Here is a 19,210-nt window from a genome sequence, read left to right as displayed (position 1 = left end):
TATTATATCATGTGATATTCTACTGCTTTATATTTGAACAACAGAAAGCTTTTAAACATCTCTTGCATGCTTCTGTCAGTACAAGTAAGAGGTTCCATGAAGTTTGCTCTATTAGGCTGTGAATATTTCCTCTATTTTTTTTCTGTTGTTCTGTAGTTCTCATAAACCCCAAAGCCTTACAGGCTTTTTTCCTCTCTTGTTTTAAGATTCTTAATGTAAAAAGGTCAAGCCTCAGTAATGTATTGATATTACTAGAAAAGTTACTTTCCTAGTGTGCAATATTTTATTAGAAAATAAATGTATTTCCAATTTTACAAAGATAAAAAAATACAAGAATCAGCCAGCTGGATCCTGATAGTTGTAGCACAGTAAACAAAACACTGGAGTACTTAAATGGTTACGTGGGGTGTGCTACATCTTATTGCTTAAATTTGGGGAGGTCAGATTTCACCAGGGAAAGAAAAATTCTCTTATATTTAATAATATGGATTAGTAAAGAGCAATCACTTCCAGAAGGATATGGTTGGAAATTCTCAAGTTTGCTAGTAAGGAACCAAGAATTCATCTCTTAGACATTCTTTATTTAATTGAAAATTTCAGCTTCTGGAAAATAACACAAGGCTGTAATTTTCTGACTGCAGTTGAGACATGAATTTGATTCAGTAAAGTGTGTTTGTACACTTACAATGTCAGTGAATATCAGCTTCAAATATTTAACCATGTACAAGTTGTCTACCACTGCAATATGTCAGAGGGAAGCTATGGACCACTTACAAACCACTACCCCATTTGCACCACATGCTGTCATAATGCAGAACTATTTAATTTTCAGTGCTGTCTAAACGTGGTCTAGTTCATCTGTGGTTGGACATACGCCATTTTAGACTTTCTGCATAATACCAAACTAAACAGGGTTAACTAGGCTAACTTTTTCTTGCTGAGAATTCTATTAATTCCCTTTAATTTTGAAATGTATTGTCTTTGCACATTCTGCAGACACATTTTTGTTTCAAATACGGTGCTGTTTCCATGACAACCACAGTATTAATGTCCAGCATGTGCATCAAGATGGCTGACTACTGACTACCCTTCTCTCTGCAAGACAGTATCTCCAGCAGGTTATAAGGGGCTATTGTAGTCTGGTAAAACTTAAGAAACACATAAGTTAGTAACATACTGTACAGTGTATAACACACCTCATTAGAACACAGTCCTCAGATACCACTTACTTCCTTCCCATTAAATGGTAGGGGTGAAAAAGCTGAGAACCAGCCATGATGAGCTATCAGCTTATGGAATGAAAGGCAAGGCACCTGTGTGGAAAACTCCTGCATGCCACCAAAGAGAAGCATCAGTTAGAATTCAGGGTTTGTTATACCTCCTGGCACAGTCTCAGTCTACCTGAATGCTTTTTAGTTTGCAGGAGTCGAGATGCTACTTCAGCTTTCTTGCTTTGCAAATACAATCTGATACTGTGCATTGTTTGGCTGAGTAAGATTACTCACATTACACCACGTTCATGGATCTAAGCTCTCCCGTATCCTCCAGAAAGACAACCTTTAGACATGGTTGTATGCTTGATGGACCCTGACTATACTTGCAGGATTTCCTGCACAATATCACCTACAGGTGTATTGAGCAGCCACACTGGCTAGATGGATGGATGAATGGATGGAAGAAAGACACTGTACATCACTGACACCCGTTACTTTATATTTTCCAGAAAAAAAAAGACCACTTTTTTTCCCTGCAGAAATCTCAAGCAGAAATTTGCTCCTCTGTGCATGTTCAGTAGCCTAATTTCTCCATACAGTGAAAAATAATGCGCCATTAAAAAAAAAAAGCAAAAACCCCCCACTGACTGTATCTGAAGCTTCTTCTTCATACCTAGACTGAAAATTAATATATTCCCTCTCTCCCAGTTCTTCTGATTATGTACCTCTGTTTCACGTGAATAGTCAATGTTATTGTTAGCAGGTTCAATTAAACAGCCTTCATTCTGCTTCCTCACTGCCTTAGGCAGTAGGTCTCCACAATATTTCCCAGTTCTAAATAATAACATTTCAATGACGACATTTCAGATAGAACAGAGGGAGCTATTGGGTAACAACCTAAGTTAATTTCTTTTTCAAAAACAATCATCAATCATTCCTTTCTCTCCAAAGAAAAGGAGTCACATTGACAATGTGCACATATACCTGATATCTACAACTGGTTTCTAGGAATAAGCTGCATTTGAAAAAAAATTTTTTTAACCCTTCACAAGACCAGATATCAAAATATTTTTTAATAATATTTCTAGTTTTGATTTACAGTGTTTCCCTTATAATCTCATTTAATAGTTTAAATTGTCATCTGATAGATCATGCACACAGACATTGAACATAAAACATGTATTCAGGTTTGGGCAGAAGAACATTCTGATTAAAAATGCTAATCAAAATCTATATAGTCATTAGTGAGCAGGAAAGGCCTACAGCTCTAATATCAGGCTGCACTTTGATAGAAATAGATTAAGTACTTGCTCAGAAGGTGGCCAGACAGTGTTTTCAAAGGACAAATCCGTTGAAAGGAAATATCCATAGAGTTTCAACTCGTATTAGTAACAAACCAGGTACTCCTGAAACCTGCCCACAAAGTAGCCCAAAACATTGGCTCATGCACTGTGGTTTCTTCTTCATCCTGACCTTGTGTAGAAATATTTCATCAGCATTTGGACTGTCCATTAATTTTGAGAGCAGTGCTTCTACAGTATATGACCTTGTTAATTACTTAATACTTTAACTAACTTCTTACTCTAATACTACCAGAAAAGTCATCCCCTTCCTTCTCTTCTTCAACATTTTGACATTTGAATTCATTTAAAAAATTAGGATTTTGCCCTTGTGAATCCCAAGACTTAAACAGGAAAGCACTACTGTGGAAACCATGCTTTGTTGGTATACGTGATCTTCTCTTTTCAAGTATCTTGCACCTCTGTCACAAAAATGAAATAATTCCTGTTGCTTGTCCCAGTCAACATACAAACAGTCAGAAGGTCAGAAGGTCAGAAGGTCAGAAGGTCCATAGCAAGTAGGATTATTTCAGATGGCACAGAGACCATCATATAGATCATCTGCCCATGACTGGTGCATGTCCATAGTATCAGCAAGGCCAAGCAAACCTAGAGTGAAGGCATTGCACAATCCCACCTGCACAAGGAAAAAATGAGCACGCTGCTAAACCCATGGAAAGTCATGCCCTTTCTGTCCTTCTTTGCAGCCATAGGCCTCTGTGGAATTCCTACAGCAGCTGAAAGGTCTCCCAGTCACAAATCCAGAAGGTTGTTGTTAGACTATCAGTGAAGAATCACATATATTCTGGTTAGTTCTGCCCAAAACTTGCAGCCATTGCAACAATAACTGCAAGACTTGGTTTTGGATTAGGACCTGTGGTCCTGTAGAATCTCATTGCAGTGTTTGACCTGCTGATTTTGAAGCAGGAAACTATGAGGGACAGGTTGGACTTCAGCATGCCCAGTGCTGCAGAAAACATCTACCTGGAGCATCTTAGTCGTGACTGAGAATGCAGGCAAACTATTTCATAAGGAGAATTCACTGCAGGATTGGGTCCTTTAGCTCATATAAATCTTCCCTGACTTCACTGCCCTCATCTTGTTAAGGGCTTTTCCATCAAAATATTCATGAGGATTGCAGCAGCATTCCATCAGCCACATACCAAAAAGCAGGTTTTAAAAATAGATCTGAGCTCTCTCCCACGCTCTATATGGCACTAACATATTTTCTTGCTGTATATCGGTTCTTTTGACTTAAAAAAAAAAAAAGAAAATAAAAAGACCCCACAACAAAATGAAATGCGAGAAGAAACAGACAAACAAACCAACCCAAAAATCTATAATGGGTATTCCTTCTAGACCCATATAATATTGACCATTTAATTCCAACCACCTCACTCTCCATTGCCACACCATCTGCTTGGAACACAGATCATCTGACGAGGTGCAAAATTCATTCCGTTAAACCACAGCCCCTTCCCAGCTGTTCTAGCATGTTCCCACCTACCTTCTCTGTATTCTCACACAGACTTTCTGGATAAGCCCTGGGCACCCACCACCCACACTCACCTAAACTGTTTCTAGATTCCACTGTTTCAACCTGTCTGTGCGATACACTTCAGCTTGTAGGTGTTGAGTTAGACTTTGCTTCCATCTCTATATTAGGAATTTTAAGTGCTGTTCTCCTCTGTCTATAGATAGATAGTTGGGTATTCTTATGCAATGTTTACTTTCCTCTCATTGTGATACAATGGTGTGTTGGTGTTGCAAAACCTGGTTTTTGGTAGGAGGATGCCACAGAGGTGGCTTCAGTGAGAAGATGCGAGAAGCTTCCACCATGTCCAGCAGAGCCAATCCCTGATGGGTCTGAAGATGGAAATGCTGCTGGTCAAGGCTGGGCCAATTACAGATGATGGTAACGCCTCTGTGATAACAAATTTTAAAAGAAAATAAAAACAAAGTGGGACACAGATTTTTTCTAGTCAGAAAAGAGGAGGATGTGAGAACATGTGAGAGAAACAACATGGAGGCACCAAGGTCAGTGGAGAAGGAGGGGGAGGAGGTGCTCTAGGTGCTGGAGCCAAGATCCCTCTGCAGTCTGTGGTGAAACCATGATGAATCAGGTTGTCCCACTGCAGCCCATGGGGATCCATGGGGATGCAGAGATCCACCCACAGCCTGTGGGGGAAGTGCCAGTGGAGTGGGTGGATGCCTGGAGGAGGCTGTGATCCAGTGAGAGACCCATGGGGAGAGAGGGCCCTGCTTCCAGGGAAGCATCTTGTCCTTGGAGGACTGCACTCTCTAGAAAAGTGATGCACACCGCAGCAGTTTTGGGAGGACTGTGGCTGTGGGAAGGACTCATGTTGCAGCAGTTTTGGGAGGACTGCTGCTCATGAGTGTGGATTCACACTCAAGAAGTTCATGCAGAATTGTCTCCTGTGGAAGGGACCCCATGGTCTCAGGGGAAGGACTCCTCACCCAGAGCAAAAGAAGAAAACCTCAGGTGATGAAATGACCAAAACACCCACTCCCTGTCTCCCTGCCCTGTTGGTGGCAAGGAGGGATGGGTTGGGGGAAAAAAGCTGATTTTAAGGTCTTATTTTACTTCTCATTATATTCCTCTGACTTTGCTATTAATAAATTCACTTTTACCTCTAAATTGAGCCTGTTTTGCAATTGGAGTGTTTTCTCCTGGTCTTCATCTCAACTCATGAAGCCTTCCTTAATTTTTCCTCTCCTTGTGCAGCAGGGGAGAGCGAGTGACTTTCATGGGTGGCTGGAATTTGGCCAGGGTTAAACCACAACAAATGGTTTTAGGAAAATTCTGTCTCTCCCCAGTTTACCACATTGACCTTTACTTCATGCATCTGTTACCCAACATATCCAATCACAACATACCAAATTGCAGCACTCAAATAATGAACTTAGGGAAGAGGCAGGAGGGAGGATAAAAGCTGGAAAAGACTCAACTATGAACTGCCCATCTAGACCTGCCGCCAGTCTGCTCATGGCAAGTCTCATAGACTGCATTTGCAGTGTTCTTTCCTTGAATCTGAAGATCCTTTCCCTTGCAATTCCACCTGGCTGTGATAACAAAAGCCTGCTCTCTGCTCCAAAGGGTGGAAATATGTGGAATGATTCTTTAAGTGCTCCTCCAGTGCAACAGTAGAACAACATAATAGCATGAAGGAGTGCATGGAATTACAGATTGGTGGAGCCACAGTGCCTGCTTGGATGTTGTTGATAGGCAGAAACAGGTCCCAAGAGACATTTTAACCACTGAAATATAGCTGGGAATTATTTGGGAAGATTGGTAACTAGCATGGGCCAAGCTGATGCAAGTAACATCTCTAACAACCTACTTCCATAAACAAACATATTCTATTTATGCGAAATTTTCTCAGCCAATGTAATTTAATAATGTGGCTGTAGTCCTTAGGTATATGCAGAGACAGTGATGATTAAACTAGCACTTTGATTCTGTTTCCCAGCTATGCTAGTTTTATTCTGGTAAACCACAACCTCTCTTTTTTTGTGAAATGGTTATAGAAATTATGTTCTGCATCAAAGATTAACCCAGAAAGAAGATCTGCAGGGAACAATACTATCATAACCATACTACTGTATTTATTGCTCCCTCTCATGGTACCTATTCTAAAATAAGCATTTCCAGGAAGAATTAGATCAATGTAACTATAGCAGTAAAAACTATGGCAGTAAGTTTTACATGCAGACAAACTCTAAAGAATTGATATTGAACAAGAAATGTGTAAGAGTTGCAATGTTCTTATGACCTTGAATTATATCTGTGATTTCTCAAGAGTAATGAGAAATTAGTGCAACCACACTGTAGGTTTTTCTAGTTTGGTTGTACTGTTTAGTTCATTAATCCTTAACACGTGATTTTCTCAAAGACTTTTTTTTTTTTTTTCAGAATGACCCTAATATTTAGATTGTGGATTAAAAAACAAAAGGCAATCACATGCTTTGTTCAAATTAGATCCTTTTTTTGGTTTGTTTTCTGACTTACAGTAAAATTTCTTAAGGTTGTTTGAAGTAGGCAAGGGAGATATATTAAGAAGAATTTCAACAGGAGTGGGAGAGTGGTGCCTGTTTTAGAGCTACATTTTTGACTTGAAAGATGTGCATAATAACAATTAAGTTACCTCAGCACCAGTATTTTACAGCACAAAAATAAATAGAAGTTAATTAAGGAGAAAGAGGTGAATCTTAAGTGGTCATGAAAGCTCTTTGCCAAAGCCTCATATCTTGGAAATATTTATTTAGGTTCCCATGTGCAACATTTGTACTTATCACAAACATGCTTGCAAATAAATTTATAGAACCTAATTTTTTATCAATAAGCAAACAAAAAGGGTCATGAATAGGAATGAAATTATATGGTAGCATCTATTTATAACTACAGTTAACAGACAGCTTTAACTGCAATATACTTGGTAATTAAGTGTATGTTTACTTCTGTTATCTATAATCAGACAGCAGGCTATGGAGAGAAATTTAGATAATGATGGTACTCATTCTACCACTCCTGCTGGTACTGATTTCAAAGGGAAGCAGTCAAAGAGGTATTTTGAAGAAAAAAATTAAGATTCTAAAGCAAATAATTGTTCCAAATGATGTATTGTGAAGATTTATGTTACTCTACATTGATTAACAGTAAAGCAAAGAATTACTTCCATATTTGCAGCAGAACATAATTGTATACTTCACTCAGAGAGAAAAGAGGCCATTTAGGTACAGAACAGAACACACAAATTCAAACTGCCTACAACTGATCAGAAGGAAGTAAAACTCAGCTCTTCAGGTGATCAAGTACAAGGAACAAGGCTTTCTTGCACTTAGATCAAGATGCTTAAGCACTGTACAACTATTTCACAATAACAGTGTTCACAGGAAATCACAACAGGAAAGGAACTGAAATTTTGTCAGATGAAAGTGGTTTGTGAGGTATGAGATCAGAGATGACAGTGCTGATTGAATAAGCCCAGCTGCTGCCTGCTAGATTACTCATCTACAGAACTCTCTCAATATGTTTTCAGATTGTCAGGTTTCAACTCCTGTGAATTATTTTCCTTTGAAGTACAGACACATAGCTGGAGATAAGTATAAAATCTGTGCACCCTGCCATTTAAATTAAACCTTAGGAGCAAACAATTATTCTGTAGCAAAAGTGTTATCCACCACTAGGAAATTTCATCCAAGAATCAGGGGTTTCCCCTGTTGCCAAGAGAGGCTACCTGGAACAGAGGATAGACAGAGTTAAAGGAATAAAGTAGTTATTTATTAAAAGGCCTTTAAAGGATTTACCTTGGGCAGTACAAGAGCCTGGCCATGGCTCTACCCAAGATGGACTCAAGATGGTCACAAAATGAACCCAAGATGGACTCAAGATGGATGCAAGACAGATGACTGGTCACGAGTTTTCACACTTTTATAAGTTTTGGTCCATTTATATATTGGGGTTAATTGTCCAATTACAGCTTCAGGTTATGAAGTCCCATCCTTTCAGATTTCTTTCTTCAATTCGCCATTGTTTACACTTTTTTTTTTGTGTCAGAAACTGCAGCGGTGTCCTTAGTTCTCAGGCTGGAAAAGGATTGTTTGGTCTAAGCTGTGAAGAGAACTTGCTAACACTTTATATGAAGTTAGAGTTGCACACTAAGGCAGTACAGAATCTGAAAAATATACAACTTAAGGCATCACCCCCACTAAGGAGGTGGCAGGATTAATAGCCCAACTGAAATGCATCTGTGCTAACACAGGTGTATGGGCAACAGACAGGAGGAGCTGGAAACCATTGTGCAGCAGGAAGACTATGACATAGCTGCCATCACAGAAATATGGTAGGATAACTTGTGCACAGCCTTGAGAATTTATGGGTAAGAATCAGGGAATGATAATGAGATGGATATCCTGGTGGCAGTTTCTTATAGACCACTCAACCATAATGAAGAAACAGATGAAATATTCTATAAACTGCTGGGAGAAGCCTCACCTTAGGGAACTACAACTTATAGGATGAGATATCTGCTGGGAATAAAATACAGAAGAGAGGAAACAGTTTAAGAGTTTCCTGGAGTACTTGGAAGATAATTTCCTGACACAGCTGGTAAGTGAGGCAGCTAGGGGAGTGCCCACTTGATTACCTTCAAATAAAGACCGGTGGGTGATGTGATGGCTGTGGAGGCCATCTTGGGCACTGTGATAAATGAGCTGATGACTTTTGATTCTCAGAGAAGTAAGGAGAAGAGTCAGGAGACCTGCTGCCTTGGCCTTTGGAAGGACAGACTTTGGCTGACTGGTTGGGAGAGTCCCTTAGGAAGCAGTCCTGAGGGGCAAAGGAGTCCAGTAAGGCTGGACACTCTTTGTGGAAGTAATATGAAAAGGACAGAAGCAAGGCATCCCCATATACCGAATGCCAATGGTAAGGAATGGTGTGGAGAAGTATCCTGTCTGAACAGAGAGCTGTGGCTAGAACTCAGGAAAAATAGGAGGGTTTTTAATCTTTGGAAGAACTGGATGAGAACTCAGGAGGATTATTAGGATTTTATTAGGTTATTCAGGGGAAAAAATAGAAAGCCAAAACCCCAATCAGAAATTAATCTGGCTACTGCTGTAAAAGAAAATAAAAATGTTTATATAAATACATGAGTCACAAAAGGAGGGCTAAGGAAAATCTCCATCCTTTTTGCCTGCAGGGGGAAATATAGTGGCAAATAATGAGGAAAAGGCTGAGGTGCTTAATGTCTTCTTTGCCTCAGTCTTTAACAGCAAGATCAGTTGTTCTCTAGGTAGTAGCCCCCTATGCTAGGAAGACAGGAAGCAGAACAAAGTCCCCATAGTCCAAGGGCAAATGATCAGTGACCTGTTAACACCACTTGGTCTATGGGACTAGATGGGATTTACCCAGGGGTACTGAGGGAGCTGGAAGAAGTGTTCACAAAGACATTTTTTATCATTTGCCAGCAGTCCCGTCTAACTAAGGAGGTCCCTGGTGCCTGGAAGTCCACAAATGTGTCATCTATCTATAAGAGCTGGGCAGAGGATCCAGGGAACTACAGTCCTGTCAGTCTGACCTTTGGTTCTAGGGAAGGTCATAGAGCTGATAATTTTGAGCACCATCATACAGCACGTGCAGGACAAGGAGGAGATCAGGATCATAAACTCAAGGTGAGTTTATGAAAGACAGGTCTTGCTTGACCAACCTGATTCTCTTCTATAGTAAGGTGAACTCATTAGTGGATGTGGGAAAAGCTAATGATGGTGTTCACCAGGAATTTAATAGAATCTTTGATACTGCATCCAATAGTATTTTCCTAGAAACAGTGGCTACTCATGGCCTGGACATGTGTACTGTTTGTAAGAAAAACTGGCTGGACTGCCAGGGTTAGAGAGTGGTGGTAAATGGAGTAAAATCCTGTGGGTGGCATGTCGCAAGTGGTTTTCCTTAGAGCTCAATGTTGGGGCCAGTCAAGATAAATATCTTTATCGATGACCTGGATGAGCAGATGGAGTTTACCCTCTCTCAGTTCGCAGATGACACCAAGCTGGGCAGGAGTGTTGATCTGATGGCTCCGTAGGATGACTCTGAGGAGGGATCTGGACAGGCTGGACCAATGGGCCAAAGCCAATTGTATGAGGTTCAAAATGTCTGGTGTTGGGTCCTGCAGCAGGGTCACAACAACCACAGGCAGTGTGACAGGCTGGGGCAGAGTGGTTGGAAAGCTGCCCAGTGGAAAAGAACCTGGGAGTGCTGGTGACAGGGGCCATACACAATCTAGCATGTACCCAGGTGGCAAAGAAGGCCAATGGCATCCTGACCTGTATCAGCAATAGCGTGGCCAGCATGAGCAGGGCAGGGATTGTCCCCTTTACTGGGCCACACTTCAAATCTTGTGTCCAGTTCTGGGCCTCCCACTGCTAAAGAAATATTTAGGTTCTAGAGTGTGTCCTGAGAAGGGCAACAGATTTGAGGAAGGATCTGGAGCACAAGACTCAGGAGGAGTGGCTAAGAGTTCTGAGGTTGTTTAGCTTGGAGAAAAAAAAGAATCAAGAGGACCTTACTACCCTCTACAACTATGTGAAACAAGATTGTAGTGAAGTGACTCTTCTCCTCACTAATAAGCAGGAGGGATGGCCTCGAGTTGTACAAGGGAAGGTTTAGTTTGGATGATACAAAAAGTTTCTTCACCAAAAGGGCTGTCAAGGACAGCCTGTCCAGGAAAGTGGTGGAATTACCATCCCTGGAAATATTTAAAAGACAAAGATGTGGCACTTGGAATATGGTTTAGTGCTGGACTTGGTTGTGCTGGGTTAACAGCTGGACTCAATGATCATGAAGGTCTTTTCCAAACTAAACCATCTGAAAATTCTGTGAGTTTGTACAGTAAACCAAGACCAAAAAGGACAATCCCAAGCACATGCAGTCGCATATGAAAACTGACATCTAGAAGCTCTTGCGTGATTGCAGTTATCCTTTAATTTGGATATACTTACACAAACTGAAACTGGAAAGCAAAATTCCTATCTTTTCCAAAGCAGCCCCACACAAGACCCAAACTCACAGCTAAACACTGCCCCACACCACCATCCATTCTTTTTAGCCTTATATACTGTGCAATAATTCAGATTATCGAGGACACCTCAGAGAAGAAAATATTGCTGAAATAAAATAAACAAACACTTTTTTCCCCTAGCAGTAGGAATCACTCTTCAGGTTATACATGCAAAATAAGTGAGACTTCAAAATCCTTTTCAGCAGCATTTCCTGCTGACTCTCGCAGGTGGGAGAAGGAATTTCCACAAAGCACTGCAGCTGAGTCTCTGCAGGTGAAGGCAGCAGGTGAGGGCAACAGAGCTGGCTGCTGAACCTAGTGGATAAAGGGCATTTGAAAGAGATCAGGAGAGGCAGAAGGGAAGGCAATCCTGGGTGAAGGAGATTTTAAAAGAATTGTTTAAGCTAAAGGCTAAACACAGGGTGGTATAAGTACTGAAACTACATGTTTGGTACGAGAATCTGCAAGAGCATTTTGTGCTGGAATAGAAATTTAGGTGCTCAAAATAGAAATGCTTTATATTGGATAGTGAAAGAGACTTAAAAATTTTCCACTCAGTCTTTGTGCACTCACTCAGACAGGGATTCCTTACACCACAAGATTAATGAATAGAGATTTATTTTTGAAGACACTTAATTTGTGAAAATTCACTTATCAATTCTGTTATGGTTGAATTTCAAAGATCACATATTGGAAACAGAAATTTTCCATTTTACCAGACTTCATACTATTGAAAAAATGTTCTTTTTTCTGTTGATGGGCCTTTAGATTAAGCTCTTGAAAATATTTGGGAGATAATTTTTATAATTTAAATATGCTAATTTAATATGTACTCTTAATTGTAGATCAGTAAAATCACAAAAAGAGCAATGCTCCAGATATCTAGCATTCTGCTGACATTAACACCTGTAAGCAATGGACAGATACCTTGTATTTTATTAGTTTCTGCTTTTAGCCTCTAAATTAAAATTACTTTGGTATGAAATACCAGAATATGTCAGTGATACTGTGAGAAGAGTCATTATACAGATGACTACTAAGTGGTATGTCCCATCGAGATATCTTGAAAGTCACAAAGGCTCATTTCTCAGAAAGCAATACAATTATTTTTTTCAAGTGTAGATAACAATTATGTTGTGGGAATAAGGCAAATATTTACAATGGAGCTCAAGATAAAAAAAATATTAGCTGAGCTGAAAGAGATCTTATTCAATACCTTGAAATAAATATGACAATGATTTGTTCCAGTGCTCTTAAATCTAGCTCCTCCTTGTAATCTTTATTAGGATGCAAAAACCTTCATATCAATGTCTACAATATTCCAGATTTCTTCTCAGCTCACTAATAAGTCCTTCAAAATAAAACAGCATTATAGATTTCTCTTATTTTCCAAAATGTATTAATAAATACATATCTTTTAAAATATGTATATATAAACAGTGATGGTCCTTTATGATTTAATTTCACTATTATTTGTGCAAGAGAAAAAAAAATCACATGTCCTCTGAGAAGCTGCAAGAAGTAAATTTATCTCCTAAAATGAAGATTGAAAGGCAAATCATCCCAGTGTGTTTGTCTGCAGTTTATTATGTTGAAGAAGTGGATAAGCACACATCTAAATTGCACATAAATATTTTAAAAAAAGCTGTTTTAGACAGGAGATGGACACAATAAGTAGAAAGCATTATTTTTGATGCAGATGGTGGAAGATTTTTTTACCTGATAATAGTTTCAAGAAAATAAACAAATGCTCAATTTCAGAGAGTTTTGAATTATGAAAAGATAATTGAAACTTACATCTTGATGCATGGTAGTAAGTGTCTTCTGTCTCTTTTAAAATAAACTTGTTTCTGCAATTCTACAGATACAGTTCTTTGGTCCTAAGTACACACAATTTGCCTGCTTTTGTTACATAAGTACACAGCAGCTTGAAGTCCCTACTCAAATGCAAGCTGAAATGTCTAAGTATTAGGAAAAGAAAAGAAGAAAAATCATAATTTCATTCTAAAATGGGACTTGTAAAGGGCATTCAGAAGTCCAACTGAGTTACAGCAACACTATAGTACAATCCTGTAGTACCTTTCACAAAGAATCTCTCAGTTCTCTTCAACTTAGCACAATTCAAAACACCTTTACGTAAAGTTTTTCTCAGCAGGTATACTTTGAAGCAGCTTTCTAAAAGGTGCTAAGACAAAGACTTTTGAATATAAGCATTGAATTTTTTCTGCAGAACAGCAGTATTTATAAAAATATCCAGCTCCAAGATGTCCATGGTAGGCTCCAAGCAATGGAAGAAATGTTTCCTTTAACAGCAGTTAAATATTAAATTGAAGTCATAGTAGATAAAATATCTGTAAGAAAACAGCATCATTTCCTAAAGAATCAATATAAGATAAAGAAAAATAAAAATATATCTAAGAAACACAGAGTACTGAATGTCAGCCCTGATGACCAAGAGCATTATCATGGCAGAAAAGATAGCATTGAAATGCAGTGTGGAGTGATATGACTGCTAAAGAACCCTCAGTTTTCTTTCTCTGTATTTATTTCCATAATCTTCCTGAATGCGATGCGGACTAAGAAATAAACCATTTTTATTTGAGAAGCTCCTGCATCTCAAATAACTCATGAGTAATGGTCAGGATCATTGAGGAGATCTCACCGACTGGTTCCTTTCCTCATCTCACTAATGCCCAGGTTTTCTTGCTCTTAGCTCTTTGTATCTTGCAGTCAGCTTTCTCACAATTATCTTTGGCACTGAGGTGAAATATTACCCTGCTCTGTTTCAGTTGGTGTCATCACAGCACCACCTCTTTGAGACTGGTTTCATCCAGAAGGAAGAGCATAGAAAGACTGGCCTTTTCTCCAGAATAGTCAGTCCAAGATTTTCTATATAAAACTCTGCTGCAGTAGCACCTTGAGAGCAGAGGATTGGGAGGTGAATAACATAATGCATTTTTCATTTTGAAGAAGACCAGAAGAAATTTAGCTGCCAGTCCTGGTATTATCACTTGATAGGAAACACACAAGAAAGTAAAGTTAGCAGCCACGTAAAAATAATAATGTGGGAAGCAGCTGACACGGTTTCTTTGAGAATAAAATGTGCCTCAGTTCCCACTGTCATTTGCTAGCAAAATTATCAGATTGACATTGCCTACTCAGTTATAAAAGGAAATAAATTAGTATATCCATCTTCTTGTAAAAGAGTGGAATGTGTCCAAAATAATGGAGAACTGTAACAGAACCTTTTTTTTTTTTAATATTGAAAAATTAAACAGAGAGGTTTTCAGAACAGATAACCTGGAGATTTCCAAATTTTTCTTATATCCATTTTCCCTGTTTGTATCTGGATGCAAACCAGGATCAAGTAAGGAAAACAAAGTCCAAAGAAAAACACACTTCTCAACATTCAAATTGAAAGCTAGAGGGAAACTATTTAGACTTCATTATGATATAAATGGACTTCAGTTTCTCAAAACTGGCCATTTATGCATAAAACACCACATTACAATGGGGCATTTCTAATGAAAAAAAGCAACCAACCTAACAAAAAAACCCCAACAAACAACCCACAGAATATTTTGGAAGTTTAAATGTTACATATTTGAGGCCATCACTGACAACATGAGGAAACAAGCGGCACATTTTACTTCCATTTCAAAGGTCAGAAGAGTAAGACACCTTTGGCTAAATTGAAAAATGTGACACAAAAGTTCACAAGACATGCACAACATATTTGGAGACCTCTAAAAACTGATGGCAAGCACCGCTGGCCAACTCTATTGTCATGAAGGAATGAATGGCATTTTTTTGCAATACATATCAAATGCAACAGAACTGAAAAGAGCTAGGGTATACCATGTCTTGGAAAGTGCTAAAAAACAAGCTCTAAAGACCTTTTTGTGAAATGAGCAATATATTTAAAGTGAATAATTATTAAAATAAACAGGGGAGATTTGCTTGATTCCAAAAAGCAGCAGAATTATCATAACCAATAGAAACATCCAAAAATCTAGACAAATTAAAAATTCATTTAGAAAAAAATTAGATGAAAACATCTTAGATGCTTACAGAGTCTTCTCTGACACAAAGGTTAAATTTATAATCTATTTGTAAGTTTAACCTGGAGATATCACTTTAAGTAAGAGCAGTAAATGAAACAAAGATTTCATTAAAAAACTTCAGATGACCCACTCAGAAAATCTTGTCAAATGCTGAACAAAAGAATATCTGTTACCCTAATGGTGAATAAATAGAAAATAATCTAAATCAAGGTTTTTATCTTGTATGGAGAACACAAAATAACCAAACTTAGGGTTGTTAACTTTGAAAATAAGTGTCTCTGATATTTGAACCTTTGTAGGAATACAAATGTTGAATTTTTGGAATTGAATCTGGAAAGCAAAATTTTTAGGGACAAAATGTCTATTAAAGGCCTTATTGTGCTGTTTAAAGGAAAGTTTTACAACAAATTTACAGCCATTACCAGCTGAGGTATCTACAGATGTCCATATCAAAACAGTCTCTGTCAACTGTAATTTTTGCACCTCTCAGAAAGTGCTGAGTATTCATTACAATACAATGGTCCAAGGATGACTGAAGAGTGTCACTGCCTATTTAATCAAAAAGGTAAGATTTGCCAGTTGCAAGATACTTTTCACTCTTGTCCTTCTGGGTGTTTTGGTATAACCACAGCTACCAACACCCCACATATGTTTGCTCACTCCTTCACTCCTCCCCTCCCCTCTCCCAGTGGGTTAGGGATGAGAATCAGAAAAAGATAAAACCTGTGGGTTGAGATAAAAACACTTTAACAGTTTAAATAAGGAAAAAAAAAATATAACCAGCATAGCAATAATAGCAATAATGATTATGAAGAAATGGGAGATAACGAAAAGAAAGGAGTGGTGCACAATACCATTGCTCACCACACGCTGGCTAATGCCCAACCTGTCCCTGAGAACCAAATGGCCTCTCCTGGCCAACTTCCCTCAGTTTATATATTGGACATAATGTTCCATGGTGTGGAATATCCTTTTGGTCAGTTTGGGCCTGCTGCCCTGGCCATGCTATCTTCCAGGGTTTTTTTGCACCTGCACAATGTCAGAGCAAGGGAAACTGAAAAGTTCCTGACTTAGGGCAAGCACTGCTCAGCAACACAACTAATACATCTGTGTGTTATCAACATTATTATCACCCTAAATTCAAAACACAGAAACACACCAACTGCTAGGCAGAAAATTCGCTTTCCCAGATAAACCCAGGACAATGGTGCTTTTGCTTTTCAAGCAGTGAAGAGTCAAAGATATGGTGTCTTCACAAAATTTCAGTGCTAGGGGTTTTGATTTAAAGCAGGTACAGTTTGAAAATGATTAGTTAGTTATTTTCAGAGAGAACCAAATAAACAATTTAAATTAAAGCTATTTTTAAGAGATCAGCATAATTTTAAACATTTAAGGAGTGGAGTACATGATATTTCCTAATGAACTGCTGAAAAACTAACCAGAGTGCCAAAAAACTTTCTGCTAGTTACGTCACTTTTTATTATTTACCAGGATTATAAACATTATAATATACAAGCTATATGAAATATAATCCCAACTCTGAAGAGCTCACAGTCTTGAAGCAAGCCACATTGCCACAAGCAAGTAATAAGTTAATATAAATATTTATATATATAAATATCTAACATGTACAAATACATATACATATATATACGTATCTAACATAAAGATCCACATATTCCTAGTATTTTTCCTACTTGTTGTATATCTACCCTGAGACTTCCAATATATTGTATCTACATACTTTGAAAGATAGTTTCTGTCTTCAACAACTTAACAACCAAAATATATTTCCTGCATTTTCTCAGAACTCTTCAGCATGAAGGTAACTATGACAGACTACATTGTATGGGACTGAACAATGTGTATGCCAACCTCCTTTTCATTTCATGTGACAAAGTTGACAGTATGCTGTAGAAATTAGATGATGCAGAAGTATAAATATATATAAAAATTCAGTAGCTAGAAGATACAAGGCATGCCTCATCAGCAAGTTTCTGCTGAGATAGAAGGGCATCTTTATCTGTCCACTTCCTATTTTCTCACTGCCTTCTACTTAGGAGTCTGAGTTAGAGCTTATCACATAGGAAGAAAAAAAAAAGATTACTTTTAAAGACCTCAATTTTATCCAAGTTTATTCTTGTTAAGCTTGACCACTGTCACACTCAGGTTTGCTGACTTAAGAAAATAGGAAAGATATTTTTCCATCTAATACCACATTCTCATTCCAACTCCTTCTATTCCAAAATACATTAAGAAAAAAACCAGCTAAGTATGAAACTGAAAAATTAAGAAGAAAGGTAAATATAGTAGTGGAGAATCTGTAAGAAGGGACACTTTTGTTTTTGTGTAAGAGTTTCAAATTTTTTTGTCTAGTCAATAACTTTGAAGAGAGCAAGAACCACAGACATCACATCTTCATAAGAAATTATTATGAATCAGTCCATAACCATGTTCTGTTGTCTTGAAAGAAAAAAGAAAAAATAATAATAAAAAAATGTATTTTCTGGTATTGGATAAAATACTTTCTGGTATTGGATGTGCATTACACTGCTACAGTGGAGAGCTACAACTGCACATGTTAATTTTCATATTTGGGTTCTATTGGAGTACTTCAAATGTAAAAAGCACCATTTAATCTGAGCAATCTGAAGATTCATTCTGTTGGAAGAAACAGGAGGAAAACTATGGAGAGCAGGGATGGTCCATCATTAAAATTCCTTAAAATATATATCTATGCAATACTGTGGTACCAGTTGCACTTGTTGAGGGTTGAATAGGGAGTGGGATGACAACAGACAATATTTTTTGAAGTTCCTATGGCCTTAAACACAAGAAAATACAGAGACAAAAAAAATTGTCTCAGCAGCTACTGCTGGCAGTCAAAAGAGCTCTTCATTTTCATGATTTTCTTTGATGTTGTCTTATTTTATATGGGTCATGCAAAGTAGGAAAGAACTGAAAAATAATGGAGGAAGGAAGAAAATGTCAGGGTTTGGCAAACTTTTGTCAGAAAAACCAGTATAAGATTTTGTGAACCATAGTTCAATGTTAGTTACACTGAAAAAATGAAGAGAAAACATGTAAGGAACAAAAAACGACAGGTTTCTGCTTGAATGTTTTCATAGTAAAATTGTGGGAAATCTTTGAAATAATATTGAAAAAGGCTTTAAATCCACATGAAGTTTAAGAATTAATTGGAAGAAGGATGGACATTTTTTCTTGGGGCATACAGACACTCATATCCTTTTATTCGCATGAAAATATTTACACTATTTTGCACTGAACAATACCTTCTCTTAATTCTCAAAGTGAAAAAATACAAAAGGGCACTTATCAGTATTTCAGGTCAGATTTTCCCATCAGCAAGATCACAAGACAAGTCATAAAATTTTCTCAGAAAAATAGGTATATCCTTTGCTGATAGAGGTTTAGCTAATTATATGCATATATTGTCAATACCAAGCATATCAGTGATACCTAATACTTTGAATAGTCTCTTATCAAACTGATATAAAATTGAAATTTTTTTTAATGAATTAGTTTGGGTTAAATTTACATTATTGTTTCTTTGGATTAAATATGGGTAGCTTGTAAAGAGAATGTTTGGAAACTGAACAGTCACAAACAAATATGTACAGCTTCAGGATGTAGTTTATGGAAGATGATAGACTGATTGAAAGGAACTTAAATTCAAATTAAAGCACATGGTTTGTAACAGAATTGAAACATTAAACATGTTCATATTCATCCTAGCATGAATAGGCATGAGGGTTTCAATTTAATTTCAAAATAGGGATTTTTATAAATAATATTTCATGTTATGGACTTTTTATAACCATAGAAACTATCTTTATTTTTGTCAAATAATACAAGTTTTGTTATTTGGACAGCTTCAGAAAAATACCACAGCAGCTGAGCAAGAATTGATCATGGATCCCACACCCTTCAGAATAGCATGTCACAATTTATAAAAAGTTGTCTCTACCCTTGTGACCTCAATTATAAAGAATAAA

This window comes from Passer domesticus, chromosome 1 (genome assembly GCF_036417665.1).
Source record: "Passer domesticus isolate bPasDom1 chromosome 1, bPasDom1.hap1, whole genome shotgun sequence".
Classification (NCBI taxonomy): Eukaryota; Metazoa; Chordata; class Aves; order Passeriformes; family Passeridae; genus Passer; species Passer domesticus.
The sequence above is the reverse complement of the archived record's forward strand: the minus strand, read 5'-3'. Positions refer to the sequence as shown.